This window comes from Solanum pennellii, chromosome 8 (assembly GCF_001406875.1).
Source record: "Solanum pennellii chromosome 8, SPENNV200".
In the NCBI taxonomy this organism is placed as follows: Eukaryota; Viridiplantae; Streptophyta; class Magnoliopsida; order Solanales; family Solanaceae; genus Solanum; species Solanum pennellii.
This window is the reverse complement of record NC_028644.1, coordinates 60,772,942-60,787,924: the sequence shown is the minus strand read 5'-3', so window position 1 is coordinate 60,787,924 and position 14,983 is coordinate 60,772,942. Positions and strand designations below refer to the sequence as shown.

Sequence of the window (14,983 nt, the reverse complement as noted above, 5' to 3'; positions counted from 1 at the left end):
AATAAAAATTTCATATTAAACTCATTTAGGTACAAATTAGCAATGGATCAACGGAAAATTACGAATAAATTCCATAGCTAACTCTATATTTTCTAATAGTGAATATTCATCTAACAAGGGATGATACAGTGAAATCTTAAGAACATTGGAATGACAATTAGTTAATTGATTTCCTTTCGTACGTATCGTTCAAATTTTATCAAATGTAAGGGAGAAAAGTTATAAGAATTTTAACAATAAGATGTAGTGCAGAAGGAGAAACGAAGTATCAATCTTTGTTCCATACATTTTGATGAAGTAGGAATAAAGATAAGATTAGCGCATGAGCATAGTATAAATTATATATAAGATCATAAATCGAATGACTTGAAGCACCTATATACTATTGAAAAATTAAAACAATAGTGTTATATAGCACATGAACTCATGTCATAAAAAAGTAGAGAGCCGATATATTATTAGTCATTGGACTTTATATAATTGGTAGTATAACATTAATACATAATCTTATTATAAACATCTGAGCTTCTAGTACTTGGATGATGAGTATTAGAACCTATAGATAAAGTAAATTAAGAATCGGAGATAAGTATACCTAATGATAAGTAAATCAATAATTGAAGTACTTATTTATACAAAAAGTAAAACTAGTCTATGAGATATAGTTCCGTTCTTATCTCTTTTGAAAGCATTTGTTACAAACATAAGACCACGACCAACGTTATGTATGATTTTAGCAATCAAATTTCACTAAATTCAAGAGCGATTTCAGATTACAAAGGATGATTTAAAGGAAAGTCTCCAAGAAGATCAACTTTCTTCATGTTACAAACCTCACAACTTCAATTTAGGATTTTTTTATAATTCAATAATAACACTAGAACAATATCAATTACATTATAAAGAAAACACATCACTTTGTTATAGTGTTGAACTTGATTCTTCAATATCTTTGCCTATCATCAAAACTTCATACTTTTGATTTTTTGTGCATTCCATTAATTCAAAATAACAAACATAAATACTGCAGGTTCAAATCATCTCCTTTTTGTTTCCTCTGAGATAAGGAAAAAAGGCGCAACCCCTGTAAAAAAAAAAAAAAAAATAAAATTAAAACATCATTTCAATGAATACAAGTGCAACATTTGAAGTTGTAACAAAATTACTTAAATCTGCAGAAATTGAATGTTGGTTTGATTCCTTGAACAACAAAAAGTCCATCTTCATTAATGTCGCAGATGACTTTCGCATATTTCACTAAGTGAATTGGAAGAAAGTAATATCCTGTATAAACACCATCAATATAAATCATTAGCAAGGTAGACGATACAAATTCTGTATCATCATCATCAAGAATTGTAGCGTCTGCATGGATGAAATTTTTGGAATTCACTTCCTTCCATCCACCTTCACCTTCAATTCTAATTATGCTTTGAAATTTGTCGGGTCGTTCCGGAGAAACCCAAACTCTGATTTCAATATCATGGTTGCACCTGTTTTCTATAACTGTGAGTTTAGCTCCCATTAATTTGCGTGATCAGTGCTCGTGTGCAGTGTATGCATGTATTTAGTGCTTGTGTAATGGAAGTGAATTATGGAGAGTGAAAACTTTGTTATAATATATACAGGGGTGTAAAATTGACTTCAATATTTTATATTAACTCTAGTACAACTACCCCTGTCCTTTTTTTACTTATGATTTGACACATTAAAAATATTAATTGTTAAAAATAATGCATAAGTACCTCCTAAACTATAACCGTAATCTCAGATATATATCTTAACTAAATTAAGGTCCTATTACCCTTTTAACTTATTTTTATTTTGTAATTTTATGCACCTTTTTGAGTTATGTGGAATCAAAATATCTTTCACGCGCCTCAATTGTGTGGAGTCATGGAGTGTGCCATGTAAGACAAAAGGTAAAAAAAATTACAAAAAAAATAAATTCAAGGGTAATAGAACCTTAGTTTAATTAAGATGTGTCTCTGTGATTTCGATTATAACTTAGGGAGTACTTGTGCATTTTCCCTAATTATTGTATTAAATTTTACCATTTACTCATTACATTTCCAAAGGCATATCAAATAAAAGGTCAAGTGTGAACTTTAAATTTTAACAAAAGAACATGTCAAATTAATCATAATGAAAATGAAATTTCAAGATAACGTTTAGGAAACATCCAATCAACTTAACCAGTCTCAAAAGAGAGTTTTATCTTACAAAACTAATCATTAGTTTATGCACTTTTTTTAATCCTTGTTGTTGAAGCAGTAATTATAAGTTGAAAGTTTTGGTCTTGCACATCTTTAATTTGCTTTTATACTTTATGTACGTACAACAGTACTCACTATAACTATTTTGATGCTTTAATTTCCACCTTTAATTTTCCTTGGTCAACAAGCAACAAATATGAAAAAATTAAAGCTTGAACAAAAAAAGAGAATGAGAAAAGATTCTCTTAAAGTTGAGGAAATTACAAAGACATCACATTACATTCATCAAGTTTTGAAAGAATTAGTAGAGGACTTGAGTTTTACCAATTAAATAAAAGTCTCTGTTATAAGCCGCTCTGATGGTATGGTTATTGATTAAAACCTCTTGTAACACATCAGAGTTAACAGGAATCACAACCTTCCTATTGACTTGAGTCGTCACGGCTTGAGCCAATCGTTGAAAAACAATCCTAAATTTTGCAAGGTTCGAGAGAACTCACTTAAATCATAATAGTTGTTCGAGAGAAAACTATTGCATATGTAGTCTAACCTACCCATTGAGGTTCAACAATTGCTAGTGAATTACAATTACCCCTATAGTGAAATTAACCTTTAACCGATCACATCCCCGAAAATCCTTCTCTACTTAGCTACCCCATGTTTTCGTAATTGTTGTACTTGTTAATTGACAAGCCTAATCCCCCATCTGACAATTGTTGTCAACTCCTTAATTTACAGTCTTTTTTTCGAAAACGTTTACTTTTACAAACGAATAGAGCACAATCTTCACTTAATCTGATTTCAATTGACAATCATAACCTTTAATTTTGGGTATGTACAAGTACTAAGCCTTCAAACTTGTATAAAATTGAACAAATAGACACATGTGCCTTATGTGACATAATACATGTTGGATGTCACGTAGGACATAAAACTATCATGTAGAGTATTATGTAAGACGAATGTACCTATTTATTCAATTTTATACAAATTTAAATATCTACTTGTGTACACCTAAATAAAAGGTCAATTGAAAATGATAAATCGTTAGGTCCCAACTTCCAGTAACTATCTCTTCCCGAAATCCTCTGAAAGATAATTTGCAGATGGAGTCATAAGTCATATGTTGAACGAATAGTCTTATGTTTGCCTTGACCACAAAAATATATATGAGGATATAATGAAGCCACAAAAGTAAGAGGTAACATCTCAAAATATCACTAATTTTCAAAATTCCTTTATTTAATAGAGTCATTAAATTTTATTTAATATCAATAAAATCACTCAATTTAGATATTTACATCAATAAAATCACTCAATTTAGATATTTATATCAATAAAATCACTCAACTTTAATGGCATCGACGCTCTGTCCACACACGGACCGTCTGTTGCCCCGTCGATGCACACTGCACAGGCAGTGTTGCTTCAACCTGCAGGGTCCTCCTCAAGGGCCCTTGATTGGTCCTTGGGGAGTCGTACCCGGACGTTTCAACCATGAAACAACTCAAACACCTATTAGCTACCCTTCCATCAATTTTTGTACATTTCCGACTCCTCAAAGTTAGTCAAATAGGCTAAGGCACACTAACACCCCTTTGAACCAACTTCCCGGATGTCTTGGTTCTTAAACTTCTTAAATGAACTATATTCAATAAAATGGACTTAAAATTATACTTAGACCTTATGACACCTATGTTAGACTTTACGACACGTCTTGGATTTTCAAGGTGTTACAAAACAAAGTTCTTAAAGATTTTCAAGAGTCTTTACTAAAACGTTTTAACTCCGTTTTAAGGCTCAAGCTTCAAGTTAAAGTAATGAGTAAAGAGTTGAAGTCTTTCATTAAAGAAATATAAGGAAATTACGTATTTTCAAATACTTGATTAAGACTCAAGTTCAAAATTAAGCAAGGAATAAAGAGTTGTGATCATTTCTCAAAAGTTATAAGGGAACTAAGTATTACCTAAAAGTTTATAAATGTTTTCACATTTAAGTTAAGATGAAACTAAGATCTACCAAAAGAATTTTGAACAAGAAAAGGGAATATTGATTCCAAGAGAGTTTTTTAAAAGTTAAGTGTTGAGTAATTATCTCAACCCAAAAAAAGAAAGTTGTTTTAAGAGAATGAGGTAAAGTACATTTTTGGAGTATTATTGAGCACCAATTTGGGGGTGAGAGTTCACAATTAACTAAAGTCTCCATGAAAACTATGTAGTCATTAATGGGTATTAATGGGTCATACTTTTTAGATGAGTACGTAAATTAAGCTAGTGGATCGACTAGTTAAGTAAGGTCCTATACCGATGACAAGATATAGGATAGTCCTTGGACACGTGAGGTAAAATGTTGTATCATCACTTAGACTCGTAGTGATTGTTGTCGTTTAGAGAAACTCCCACAGAAACTATATTACTTTCATATATAAGTAAAGTTGAGTTTGTTATTGCATTTTATTTAACGAACTAAGTTGTTTACACTGTTTTACAAGTTTTATATATATTGCATATGCCATATTGCTTTATATTAAGTTCAATATTTCATGAGTTGAGCAGAGCCAAGGTATGTGTTTCTTCTTACTCTTTTCAAGCTTAAGTTTTGTTAGCTTTCCAACTCGCACACTCGTACATTAAATGTATTGATGCCAGTTGGTTTGCATCGCATGATGATGCAAACGCAGGTACCTAGTATCAGCATTCAACGCCTCATTGATCCAGTTTGAGCACTTAGAGTCAGTGGTGAGCCTCTTTGCATTTCGGAGGACTTTTTTTATTGCTTTCTAGTCTTTACTTATAGGATGTTGTGAGGTCTGTCCCAACATCCATCTTAGTATGATAGAGACTTTATAGACAGATAGTTAGTCAAATAGTTCAGTTTGAGTCTCTCCTTATTTACAAATATTTATCATGAGACTTAAGTGCCAATTTGGCCAAGTATTTTATTTTAAGTAATCTTTTGAGAATGTTTCATGTTTTACGTTGAGTTAAGTCTTCCGATGAGTTAAATAAGTCATACCAAGGGTTCGCTCAAGGCCAGCAATAGTTATTGGGTGCTGNAGTTTTATGTATATTGCATATGCCATATTGCTTTATATTAAGTTCAATATTTCATGAGTTGAGCAGAGCCAAGGTATGTGTTTCTTCTTACTCTTTTCAAGCTTAAGTTTTGTTAGCTTTCCAACTCGCATACTCGTACATTAAATGTATTGATGCCAGTTGGTCTGCATCGCATCATGATGCAAACGCAGGTACCCAGGATCAACATTCAACGCCTCATTGATCCAGTTTGAGCACTTAGAGTCAGTGGTGAGCCTCTTTGCATTTCGGAGGACTTTTTTTATTGCTTTCTAGTCTTTACTTATAGGATGTTGTGAGGTCTGTCCCAACATCCATCTTAGTATGATAGAGACTTTATAGACGGATAGTTAGTCAAATAGTTTAGTTTGAGTCTCTCCTTATTTACAAATATTTATCATGAGACTTAAGTGCCAATTTGGCCAAGTATTTTATTTTAAGTAATCTTTTGAGAATGTTTCATGTTTTACGTTGAGTTAAGTCTTCCGATGAGTTAAATAAGTCATACCAAGGGTTCGCTCAAGGCCAGCAATAGTTATTGGGTGCTGGCCACGTTCAAGGTGTAGGCTCGGGGCCTGACACTAATTTTTAGTTATGATACTTGAATTTAAATTTATATTAAATGTATCTGATACATAACAATTACCAAATAATAATCGATCTCAAACCTAAAATCTTATGAGCAACACTTTCTTATTTAATGTATCTAGTAGAAATAGAAAACTTATTAATTAAATTGAAAGGATCTTCATGATGTATCTTCTCAAAATTTTTAATAATTTCAAATCAAAATTGAAAGGATCTTCAATAAACTATGAAAATAATTTTGAAACTCAAAATTTTCAACACTTTTAAATCAAAATTGAAAGGATCTTTAATGAACTGGTAGTATAACTTTGAATCTCAAAAATTTCAACAAAATTGAATCAAAATCGAAAGGATATTCGATGAACTTGAAGATTCACAGAAGAAATAGTTCGTCCAACAACAATTCCATCACTTTTGTGTCCTTCATAACTCACCCTGCTTATTCAAAATTTCGATAAAAAAATTTATGAAACGGAGAGAACGATGAATAAGAAGAAATATAATTTTTGAATTTTTTGATTAGTTACACTAAATATGATTGAATTCTTGATAATAATTTGGAATGGAATAACACAATTAGGGGTGTCAAAAATGAACCCAAACATAGGTAACTCGCTCAATTCGTCCAAAATTTTAAGGATTGGGTTCAAGATAATTTGAATTAGGTTCAACTCAACTCATTCAAACATAACCCATTTGAAGAGAATCTTCAATTGAACCCAATTCAATCTTCATTTTCAACTCGCTTTAAAATTTATTATTAAAATATGTTCATATATCCAAGGTATGAATTATTATCTATTTAACATCTTTTATGGTTTATTCATCCATTTGTTACTTTTTTTAAAAAAAAAATTGAGCTGAAATTCAAATTGTAATTACAAAAGTTAAATATCAATATGTTAAATTATTGAGATTAATTGGGTCAAATTGGGCAGGTTTAGACCCAACACGTTTTCAGCCCATTCGAGCTCAAAGTAAACTTGGGCGGTTCAAGACCCAACCCGTCTTCTATGTCAACCCATTTTATATCTCATTTTCAACCCAACCCGCCCATTTGACACCCCTAAACACAATTTACGAAATCTTTATTTGATTTTCCATTTTTTTTCCTTAATCAGTGCAATAGATCAATAGTATGAGATCTTAATTTGATTTTTCAGTTTGTTTTTTCTTAATAAGTGCAACAGATTGATACATAATATATCAACGTGGATCTTTAATATGTATTTAAAATGCCTAAAATAAATGAGATTTGTGTAATTAGAAAAATAATAAGAATAAAAAATAATTTAATTTTACACTATAAAGTTTATGTAAATTATACATAAATAAATAAAATCAAACTCGTATTTGAAATTTTAAAAAAAAAAAAAAGTTCTCAATTTTTATGTTGGATCACGGAGGGCCGAAGGGTCTCTTGGTCTTCATTTTAAAGCATAAATAAAAGAATAGTTTTCTTTTGAAAGGATTTTTTTGATCTTTGACCAAACATAACTGTTGCCATAGTAACATCGGTTAGATTTTCTTTTAACATCGGTAGGATCATTTTTTTTCAAATAAATTAATTAATCAAATATCATTCAATATTATTTATTTTAAAAAGAAACATTCTAAGATAAGTAGATAAATTGAATTCCACCATTAAATTAACATTAATTAATAGAGCATGAGTTGCCGTGAGCAGAGCTGTCATAGTTTCAGTTTTTGAACAAAATCGAGAGTTCTTAATAATTTGAATTTGAATTTTTAAATTATGAATTTAATTTTATTTATCTGTGTAGTCTATATTTACATGGTATAAAAAATATATTTTGACATGTAGCACAAAAAAATCAAACGACAGCCACTGTATTTATTTTACATTATTAATTTGCCATTCTATGCAATTATTCCTTAAATTTATGTCTTGTGTTATTTTAAAAAAAAAATACTAACACAGTCATTTGTAAGATGATTAGCTAAATAGTCTTATTTTTTTAATCTAAATTGATGCGTTTAGTCGAACACCTTCGTATAAATTGAAATAATAAAATAATGTATATTTAACTAATTGAAATAAAAAGACAATCGGTTAATTAAAATAACTCAAAAGTATGTCATACTTCATCCCCCCCAAACCCAATTATACAGTTTAAGAAAGCAGAAGAAAAAATGAATTTAACGTTTTCCATACAAAATTAACGTGTCTATTTTATTTTAATACGATGCCCAATGAATTAGTTATTTAGTTAGTCGGTAATAAGTTACCAAATTAATTTTTAATTACGAAATTAACGTGTCTATTTTGTTAGTTGTTTAGTTAGTGGTTAATAAGTTATCACATTAATAGGGAGGTTTTTCCTAAATTGATTCGGCTCAGGACTACTAATCCTAATTAGTTATAATTAAGCGGATTTTTTTTGGTAATTTTGCAAAAAAATTTAGAAACTGTGTCTATTTTATAAGTTAGTCAGTAATAAGTTACCAAAATTAATCAGGAGTTTTTTTTATATATATAGATTAGATTTTTTTGTGAACTTCGCAAAGAAATTTAGGAACTGTGAGCATAGGGGACTAGGAAATTACGATGGCAGAAGAACACGAAATTGAAGGAGGAGAAATATATGACGACTCTCATATAAACATTGATGCTAAGCTTCAAACTGTTTTGGGCAATTATACGAAAGATTTTGAAGGAACTGTTTCTGCTGAGAAGTTGGGGCTAAAATTTGGTGTTTATGGTTCGTTTTTGCCGATTGATCAACTTGTAATTCAACCACAGATATCTCAAAAACTCCCTTCCCCTACCCCTACCCCTATTTCTACTCACAAACCCATTAGGATTAGGATTAAGCTTCGTTCTGGTAATACTGCTGCCCCGAAGAGTAGTGATTCACACACTACTTCTGATAAGACACACTGCCCGGAACTGACCACTTCAGGGGATGAGTCACCACTTGCTCCATTCATTATACAAGAAGATTGGATTCGATGTTCTACATGTCGGAAGCGGAGGCTTCTCCCCTATGGTACAAAACCCAATCAACTTTCTCAGAGTTGGGTCTGCACCATGTTAGACTGGCTTCCTGGCATGAACTGTTGTGACATTAGTGAGGACGATACCACAAGTGCTCTACATGCCCTCTACCAATCTCTCATCCAAAGTAACTTTCAAAATCGTGGTTCTAAAGGTACTTCAATTGATTTAAAAGCACACAACAGGAGGGAAGTTTCTGTAAAGAAAAGAAAATCAAGGGAACAAGACTATTTAGGTAATGAATTGGGTGAAAGTGATGCCAATGCTTTTGAGAGTAAATTCAGGAAACAGAAGAAGTCGAAGGTGATTCAGACTGAAAAAAAGAAGTCCAGTAGAAGCAAAGGTGAAGGGAAATCGACAAGTAGAGGAATTAAGGATTCTGCTCCTATAGAGAGAGAACAGCAGACAAACAAGTATGGAGTAAAGCAACAGTCTCAAGCAGAATGTGGCATGATGCGCAAACCAGTTTACAAGAAGGCCATTGGATATGGGAAGGTTGCGAGGCCCTACATTGCATATTGGTAGAGGAATTATTGTATTAGCAGTCATTACTTCTTGTTTCCTGTTAAATTTGTTCATATGTTGAAAGTACATGAAAACAAGCAACTGATGATTTTGCTTCACAACTTTACTTTATGTACTTTGAAGATTACTTAAGGCTTCTAATCCCAATTGCATACCCTTAGCTACTATATTAATTAAATATCCAACTTCTAAGTCTTTCAATGCTATTTATGTAAATCTTTTTTGGTGTTAAGGGTTGGATCTTGAGCCACAAATTCCTTAGTAATATTCTAACAATTTCGGAGCTTCATTATAATAGATCATAAGGATTATAAAATGACTTATATGGTTATTTGCTTAATATGAGGGATGGATCTTATTTTGTTACTCTTTTTCAATGCTGACTTTACATTCCCCTACCTAAAGAAATCAGTATTCCGTATCTATCTTGTTGCACCTAATAAAGACTATCCACTGATGATAAGAAGACAAATATCATAACAGTTGCTAATTTTCAAAATGTAACTTCTAATAACCTAACATTCTAGTATAAAGTAAAAATTATACTTGGTTGTCAACTTGTCATCATAGTAGAATTATTGTTGGGTTTAGGGTATAAGATATGATAAAGGATTGGGATTTATGGATTTCCAAAGTCAATCTGATGGACTAAGCTAACTTACCTACCTAACTAAATAATTTTCAACATTTCGTACGGAAGTACTCACAGCAAGCATTATGACTCGAGGCTTTACTGGCCATCAAAAACAAGTAGAATATGATAAATCACACCACAAAGTTAGAAAAACCTGGACTTAAAGAGAGAAGCTAGCGTACCCTTGGTGCAATGAAAATAATACAGAAGAGAACTGTCAAGCTCTCCCTAAATTTAGAATACCAAATGATGGATAATTAACTTCACATTCGGCCAAAATGACATGCGTTGCTAGCAGCAGCTGGATAGGATGCATTGGCTCGTGAAAAAGGGTATGGAAGGGTACCCAAGGGTATGGCTTAAGGATTGAAGTAGGTTGAGACCATGAGCTATAAGATTAGTGGATAGAGTTACCCGTGAGGAGCGCAAGCTGGATCCGGATGGAAGGCAAGATATTTTGATTTTATAACTTCCTCTTCTTTTTGGAGATAAAGATTCTAATACATCTGATAATTACGTTATCCATGGTAAACATAGATCACAGTGAAGCAGTTAGTGAATCTGGCATCCTACAAGAGTACCAAAGGTTAATGACAAATATCAAAGATCTATGCTAATCATCAATTGACCCAGTAGGAATCATAACAAGTTTTTTTTAGGAGATGCCTAATAACTTTGTGCAATTGTCCTAACAAAACCTATATAAAAAAAATTAACTTACAAGACGACTGTCAGGATACCATAATATTCTTATAACAAATTCTATTATGGAAATATGAGGCAATTATAACACCAATTCGTCAACGTATATTACTATCTAAAATCCACCCACCTACAACTGTAGTCAAATTTTTCTGTGTATGTATATGTGTAGGTATATATACACAAACACGCACACACTCAGGGATTCAAACATACATAACAAGGCCCAAAATTGTTAGCACATACCTCAAATGCAAAGAATCTTTAATAAAACAAAGACTATTGACAAACCACAAAACTGCTGAAACTTCAACACATCTAGGCCTGCAAAAAGTTGAACACTGCTATATGTTTCCATTTTCTCGTCCTACACATCTTCACATACCACATCTTCTTAATATTGATTAAATAAAAAGCCTAGTTTTACAGACAAATTTCAACACCACACACACAGAAATAGTAACTTGTGTTAACATAAAATCAAATTCTATAGCATACGCTCAAAAGAGGAAGCAAATAATACTCAATTCAATATCTAATAGAGTAATGGTGATGAAATGTCTACCTGTGCTACTCTGCAAAAGTTGGAGATTTTGCTACGAACTGGACATGAGAAAAAACGCCCGAATAAGCCTTTGATAACTCGATCTTCCATTATCCTGTCACAGATGACTCTCGTCCTAACACATTGAATTCAAATTAATTAGATTTACAGAAAGTGTGGTTCCTACAAGAGTGTCCATAATACTTAAACAAACATTAAACTAAGAAGCCTCTTCATCAATCAATTTATTTTTCCCTTGCTAATCAAACTGTCTGAACTGATTTCCTTCTAAATTGGTTAATGATAAATATCAAAAATCTATTCTAATCATCAATTGATCCAGTAAATAAAGTTTTTCTTAGGAGATGCCAAATACCTTTGTGCAATAGTCCTAACAAAGCCTATATCAAAAAATAATTTACAAGACAACAGTCAGGATACCATTATATTCTTCTACCAAATTTTATTATGGAAATATGAGGCAATTATAACACCTATCCGTCCAGGTATATTACTATCTTTAATCCACCCAGCTTCAACTGCAGAGTAAATACTCAAATTTTTCTGTGTATGTATATATACACAAACACGCACACACTCAGGGATTTAAACATACATAACAAGGACAAAAATGGTAGCACATAGCTCAAATGCAAAGAATAATACATCGGCATTGACAAACCACATAACTGCTTCAACTCCAACACATCTAGTGCTGCTATATATTTTCATTTTCTCCCATAAATTGGAATCCAGCACATCTGCCACATACGTTTTTACCAACAGCACTCACCCACAAAGTGTTTAGCATAATATCAAATTCAATAGCATAGGCTCAAAAGCGGAAGCAAATAATTCTCAATCCAATATGTAGCAGAATAATGGTAATGAAATGTCTACCTGCTCTACTTCTTCGGTTTTGCATTAATCTTGTAGAATATGATACGAACTCAAGGAAACGCCCAATAAGCCTTTGATAACTCGATCTTCCATTATCCTGTCACAGATGACTCTCGTCCTACCACATAGAATTCAAATTAGAGAAAGTGTGGTTCCATAAAAGGGCGAAAGTCATCTGCGACAGGACTACCGGAAGATGTGAACATCAAAGGCGTCGGAGCGATTCGGAGGAACCTGAAACTTGCCGGAAGAGAATTTGTAGGGTTAGTAAAGACAGAGAGTATTCACTACTCAAAAATAAACGCACTTTTACTGAATAAAGGGGAAAAAAATAGGGAAAATTTCATATATGGCAAACTTATTAGATTAAATAACATTATATGGGTATAGTTTATCTAATTACTTTATATGGGTATAGTTTAGTTATTTTAGGTATCTTTAATTTTGTATATAATATTTTTTTTTATTTATACAATTATATTTTAAAAAATGGTTTTTAACTGAAGCGTTAAATATGCTAACAATAAATTTAGATAATGCCACAATTTTAGGGAAACGTCCCTTTTTTTAAGCTAAACGTTCAAATTCAAAAAAAAAATCTGTATATATATATGAACTTACCTTTTTTGTATATTTATATATGTACATGAATATATTAGTTAAACGTGACATTATATACAAGTTTCTAAATGACTTTTTATATAAAAACCTTTTCCTAAAAGGAAAACCTATTTATGGTAAGAAATTTAGGACAAATAAAACCTAACATGAGTATCTAACTTATGAATATGTATCAATCGACCATAATTATCTGGTTGAAATTTATAACGCACATTAATTTTATGTTTTTGAATGTAATTAAAATATTTAAAGGGGCTAAATTATAATTATCTTTTTGAATAGGTTTGAATATCATATCAAACACATCCTTGATGTGATGCTCTTTTCTAGAGTGACAACATTAACTCCTAGAATATGATTTACCCAAAGATTCGTCCATTTGGTAACTCAACACATGGAAAAAATGGTGTGATATGTTTGACTACGATTCGATCTATTATTTAGCTATCTCCAAGTCTAATTTATTTTTTTGTCTAAATTTCTTTTGAGTGAATTATTTGATATTCCAATTAAGGGTCGTTTGATCGGATATATTATAGAAAATAATATATGCTCTGTCTATTTCTATTTAGTTTTTCACTTTAGAAATGACACACATATTAAGATAACAATAATTAGCATAGTGAAATTACACTTTTACTCTTATTAATTATGGTTTCGAAAAGGATGAATCAAAACTTGAAAATTTTCAAGAAGTTTATATGAGGGGATAATAGAAATATTTTTTGTTATTTTTTAATTTGTCAAAATGAACGAGGAAATAGAGACAGCTAAAAGAGGAGATACTGACAAGTAAATTGGGACGGAGGAAATATATTAGTTATAGTATTATTAAATCTTTCTTTATAGATTGTTTTAGCTCATATATAACCCATGCATACATTATCTATATACCCTATTAAGCTATTATATATAGGACATAACTAATACATTGCAATTTTTCATATTAGCTATACAAAAGTTATTAACGCGTTAATAAGTATGACTAAAAGTCAAATTTATTTTTAATATATCAAAATCAAATCAAACAGTAAATAAGAAATAATTTCAATATAATTAATTTTAATCTACTCATTTTTGTGGTTAAATATACATTGTTATAACGGTAAGTTCCTTTTTAGATCTAATGTATGATGTATCTTGCATTTTTTTGGTGAACAAACACAGACCACTCATTTTTACCTTAGGTTATTAATTGTAATTAACTTTTTAGTGCTTACAAACAAAATTGACATTTGCAATAATCCAATTGTTCAGCTTTTAAGTACAAATTTAATTTGATGATTATTTTAATGGAGCACTACATGTCGAAAATGGTAGGGGACCTCTTACTATTTAGATGTAACTTTTGAAATTAGGTAATTGGTGTTTGGGAGTTGACATTACAAATTGTGATTACTTTGTCTTTTTGCCTAAACTATGGTTTCACATTAAGTCAACAATTACATTATATCAACTGTCTTTTCAATCGATATTACTATACCGATGGATAAATACAATCTCTCCATTCAATTATTTAAAAAAAAAATTGAGTTACGAAAAAACTAATTGTGTCACAATCTACGTATATGCGAATGAAATAAAATTTATGTTATAAATATTAACAACACAGAAAAAAAATATCTATTATATACAAGTTATTTTGAAAGATAAATATTAGTACCTCTATTTAATCAGACTTAATTAGTAATCGTATGTGAATTGTGGTAATTGTTTAATATGGTATGATTTCACAGAATAACATATAGTCCACAAATTATATTGCATCTACATAGTTGAGTTCTAAAATAAATATACTTGATTTTTGTAACATTATGCAAAAACGTTGATTATTTTTGTTTTGTATCGAGGTTTAAAAATTCGAGATACAATATTATACCTTTAATATACAAAAATTGTATAAAATTATAAGAGGTTGTTTACACACTCATAATATTAATACCAAACACTTACTTTATTTAGTTAATTTCTTTTGCCTCTTCTGAAATTTAAGAAGTGTTTATAGACTCATAATATTATAAGAGGTGTTTGTACACTCATAACATTATATAATATTAGCTTGATCATTTAATTATCTCTTGATTCTTATTATTAATACATATATATGTATTTAATCGAATTCATTATTATCAACTTTTTTGAAATATATATATATATATA

The 14,983-nt window shown here is 30.8% G+C and overlaps 1 long non-coding RNA gene across 6 annotated transcripts; it reads right to left on the bottom strand.

Moving 5' to 3' along the window:
* Positions 1 to 828: 828 nt before the first annotated feature.
* Positions 829 to 12,519, bottom strand: LOC107027098. Of its 6 annotated transcripts, none has more exons than XR_003580131.1 (3): positions 12,203 to 12,519; positions 11,324 to 11,438; positions 829 to 1,084 (listed from the first exon to the last, which is right to left on the bottom strand). It is a non-coding gene; the product is annotated as an uncharacterized LOC107027098 (long non-coding RNA). The 6 variants fall into 6 exon arrangements; XR_003580132.1 differs by lacking the exon at positions 829 to 1,084 and adding an exon at positions 1,176 to 1,284; XR_003580134.1 differs by lacking the exon at positions 829 to 1,084 and adding an exon at positions 3,062 to 3,304.
* Positions 12,520 to 14,983: the final 2,464 nt, after the last annotated feature.